This window comes from Sinocyclocheilus anshuiensis, unplaced genomic scaffold (assembly GCF_001515605.1).
Source record: "Sinocyclocheilus anshuiensis isolate Anshui unplaced genomic scaffold, SAMN03320099.WGS_v1.1 scaffold1001, whole genome shotgun sequence".
In the NCBI taxonomy this organism is placed as follows: domain Eukaryota; kingdom Metazoa; phylum Chordata; class Actinopteri; order Cypriniformes; family Cyprinidae; genus Sinocyclocheilus; species Sinocyclocheilus anshuiensis.
In genome coordinates this window covers 190866-195744 of record NW_015557116.1, presented here as the reverse complement: position 1 = coordinate 195744, position 4879 = coordinate 190866, and positions in this window count along the sequence as shown.

Genomic DNA, 4879 nt, shown 5'->3' with positions numbered 1-4879 from the left:
GACTGGTTTTCTTGAGTGCGCCAGAAAGACCACCAAGTGGTACAAGAAGGTTTTCTTTTACCTACTTGATACAGTTGTACTCAACAGCCAAATAGTGTACCGGCAACTTACTGGTGAGAAATTTACACAAATCATCAAAGAATAACTATAAACAAGATCAAATTGATTAAACTCAATTAATGTAAACTAAACTGTAATGAACAAATCCACAATAATAATCTAAATATACATTCACATAGCCTACTATTACATCCTCCTCATTACTCCCCATTGATGTGCTCTACTATCAATAGGGAAGGAAATCACCTCCATGCAATTCAATTCACAACCTAATGAGAGGGCTGCTGGAGGAGTACAGCACATCCCGATGTCCATCCAAAGGGGGCCGTCCTGCTTTGGACACTCCTCTGCGCCTTACAGCCAGGCATTTTCCATCTGAAGTACCTCAGACCACTGCTCAGCCGGACCAGGCGACACTGCAAGGTCTGCCTCTCCAGTACACGCAAGAGCAAGCAGAGGCGCCTCACCAAATACATGTGTGTGCCGTGCAACATTCCCTTGTGTGCTGCCCCATGTTTTGAGGAGTACCACACACTGAAGCATTATTAAGCCTGTAAAAAAATAAGAAAAGAAAAGTTTGTGAAGAGTTTTAATTTTTTTTTATCTTTGTATTTATGAACATATTTCCATTATTCATAATTACATTTATACATTTTTTGTAAATTTTGTAAATGTTAAACAAAAAACATCGACTATACTTTACAAACAACAAAAATTCTAGATTGAAATAAATGTAATAACATCTATGAAATGTGTACATTTTGTGATTTATAAACTACAGGAATTCTAGACTGAAAGAAATGTAAAAACAAATATCTATGAAATTTGTATATTTTGATTTATAAACTACAGGAATTATAGATTGAAAGAAATGTAATAAAACATCTATGAAATTTGTAAATTTTGTGATTTATAAACTAAAGGATATCTAGATCGAAAGAAATGTAATAAAACATTGGATTTCTTTTTGACAGATGTCATATGTTTAATGGTGTGAATAATGCTAAACTTATACTACACATACTTCTTAGTAACAAAGCAGATAACAGCTATATTTACATTTCCCTAAACATCAACAACATTTGAGCAAGCTAATGGTAAGTGAGGTATATGACTTTAACATTAAGGTGATTCGATTGAATTCAGATATTAGTCCAGTGGTTTTTATCCATTTGTACAAGTCCTCTGCGGACAGTTGTTTTAAATGCAGAATGCAGGGAGCAATATAATTTGCAATGTGCTAAACCGCTTTGACAACAGAATAGCAGATATGTGAACATCCACATTATTGTGCATATTAATTAAATGCTTGTAAATAGTTAGGTGCTTCAAAATCAAGAAAAAAAAACCTTAAACGTAAGTTACTCGCCAATTGTAACACGGCTGTTGTGCAGGGTCTGCAAAGTGGCTCCTGCGAGAAAATTCAAAGGCGTGGAAAAAATAACTAAACAAACACGTCAACCAACAGTTTATTATAGTTTGAAAATGCTAACAAGTAATTTGAGAGGATTTGAACTTAAAATGCATGCAACCTGCATGCAATCATCCATCCGGGGTGCCATTGTAACTGCGATGTATCACGTGGCAAGACTGATGTGTTGCCATAGTAGTCCATTCTATAGAGACAGTGCCTGTTCCCCAAATAATGAGGACAATTAATACATTTACTAAGGGATCACATGAAACACTTTTTTTTAGGGCATTTGTGGCAGTGTGCCGATTTTTGTTTATTGATAGGGTCAGCAGCAGCTATGGTGCTTTGCCTGTAATGAGGTCACAAAATTCTGGACTATTGATAATACCAAGGATTTATCAAAGTCCACTAAAGGAAGTAGAGCTTTTTGGTATTTTACTTTGAAATAGACTTCCTGATAATAATGGGGTTCAGACACACTCTTTTAGTTTAAATTACATTAGACATATTAGACACATACTCCTCAAAAACTACACGCTAAATACTGATATTCTTTCAAAATGTCAAAGGTGCAAAACATCTGAAGGCAATTTACTTCATATGCTTTGGAATTTTCCTGTATTGAATGATTTTTGAAAATATGTAATTGATATATCTTCAAAGGTTATAGGAATCCCAATCAGTTATGATCCTAGAATTTGGATATTAGGGGATACTGAATTATTAGATTTGTCTCATCATAAAAAGTACTTCACACTTTTAGCTGGTACGGCTGGGAAAAGTGAACGGGAAGTTGACTCATCCTACATCTAGAAAACATTGGATCAACGAGCTCATTTCATACTGCACCCCTGAGAAAATCCTCTTCAATGTTAGGAAACCACCAAAATCATTCCAAAAAATGTGGGGCTCTTTTCTGGAGTATTTACCTTCTCTTATTGCCTCATTCTCCATCTAGAAAACATTGGATCAACGAGCTCATTTCATACTGCACCCCTGAGATTATCCTCTTCAATGTTAGGAAATCACCAAAATCATTACAAAAAAAAAATGGGGATCTTTTCTGGAGTATTTACCTTTATTTATTGCAAATTAGTTGCAATGAAATACAATATTTTTTGATTTTATATTAATAATTATTGCAGCTAAATAGATGATTCCTGAGTTGCATGTTTTTTCTCCTTTTTCTTTATTTCCTTATCTCTTTTTTTGCTATATAATTTTGCTTTTGCTTTTGTAAAAGAAAAATAATGCTTGTAATGTATATATGCAATATATGTTTTGTTTATATAACATAACACATCTCATAACCTTGCACTACAGTTTTATGTGATGAAATAAGTCATCTTTTGTCTGAAATAATATGAACAGCAGCTATGCTAATCTTTCTCCTTTTGTTTTCCTGTTTCTATCTCGGGATGCCCATCCCAAGGTTACTAGAGGTTACGCCAGTTCCAGTTTGGATCCAGCCTCGCTTGTGAAGAATTCAGATGACGCCGACACTCAAGAAGACTTCAGATGACGGCAACTGTACATGAACATACAAAACTGACAAATATTATCCTTATATTGCCTTTAAGGGTAAGTTTGACCATTTTCAACCCACTTTGTATTATTTCAACGTCTCTATTATCAGTAAATGAACAATATTTACTCTTTCTCTGAGTTGTGTATCTATATATCCCCTTTTATTTGAAAGCAACACTCCGCAAGATGACGCAAAATGAAAGGACGAGTTTTTACAAAATGACAAAAACACTTTTTGCATCATGAAAATGACAAAATGCTGTGTTTTGCATCATGCAGCAGATTTGCTGACAGATAAACCAGGTATCTCAGAGAAAGAATAAACATTGTTCTTTTACATATATTACCAACACTGTAACAATACAAAGTTGATTGAAAATTGTTGAGCTTACCCTTTAATAATGTTGAACGATAGTGTTTAACTGAACACATGACTAGAGACTTTAGTAAGATTTTATCAGAAAAGATTTTAGAATTTGTATCATATAATTGAAAACATTTGAACTGCTGTAATTATTGTTTGCTCGGTTCTTCTTTTGTGTTTATGTAACTCTTGTATTATTGTAACTCAGAATCTAACACTATCTTCATGGCAAAAACTGACGTGGCAATAAAAATAAATAATTACTAGTACTGAACACGACTTATATTATCTTTGAGCTGCTGTCATGTGGACATTACTTTGTTGCCAGAAGATGGTCTTCCCCAGCGAGTCTTAGTCACCTCTGGCTGATTCAAGGATGTTTTTAAATTGAAAACATAATTTCAAAGTAGGTTTAGAGGAAATGCATAAGTATTGTGAAAGGTACTTATATTTATACAATACTTAACCATGCTTTTACTATAGTAAAACTGTAGCAACCAAGCCAAGTGTGTAGTAACCAAGTTTTTTTTTTTGGGTTCATACCATGGTTTTGATGTCATGGTTCTGCTAGTTATTTTGTAGTAATACTACAGTAAACATGTGGTAACCATGACTCTGGTTTAAGCTGGTCCTTTGCTGGTTTATGCTGGTCCTTTTGCTGGTTTATGCTGGTCATGTGCTGGCAAAGGACATGACCAAGGACAAGAGTAGAACATTTACTCTTAAGAGAACTTCAAGAAAAAATTAAATGAAGCAATATATGAAGTTAAAACCTTTCAAAAAGGAAAGTTGAGAAAACTGCAGGAGGGCAGACGATGTACAGAAACACCTGGCAAAGGCAAATTAATTAAAGGGTTAGTTCTCCCAAAAATGGTGAACGTTTGTTTCCAGGAGCAAAGGAAGCAGTTTCCTTACTTTAGCAAAGGAAAACCAGTTTGCCTCTTGGCTTATATCGAAATCCTCTGACATTCTTCTTTATAAAATCCTCGTTTTGTACTTCTAATTAGTAACCGTTGTTTTGTTTTGATCTCTCTGCTGCTTTTCCGCGTGCGTCACTTCTGAGCGGCGCATGTGCAAAGCCGGCCTCCATACGTCATCCTCCCGGAGCTGCTTCCGTTTACAACAGTGAGCGCAAGCTACATTAAAGTGATTATTACGTTTTGTCTGAAAGAAGAAAGTCATATACACCTAGGATGCCTCGGGGGTGAGTAAAACACAGCCTAATTTTCATTTTTGGGTGAACTAACCCTTTAACATGAGATTGGCAGAAACTGTGTGTGTTGTCCCATTTACAGGGTTCCCACGCTTCTTGAAAGTACTTGAATTTCAGACATATGGATTCAAGGCCTGGAAAGTACTTGAAAACAAACATAGGTCCTTGAAAGTGCTTGAATTAAATTTGAAATAAATTTTGTTTATGCAGGGATTAAAGTTTTCCGTCGCTACGACGGATTTCCGTCAATTGGAAAAAAAAAAAAAATTAGGGGAAAAGAAACATGTAGCGCATTGTTGTT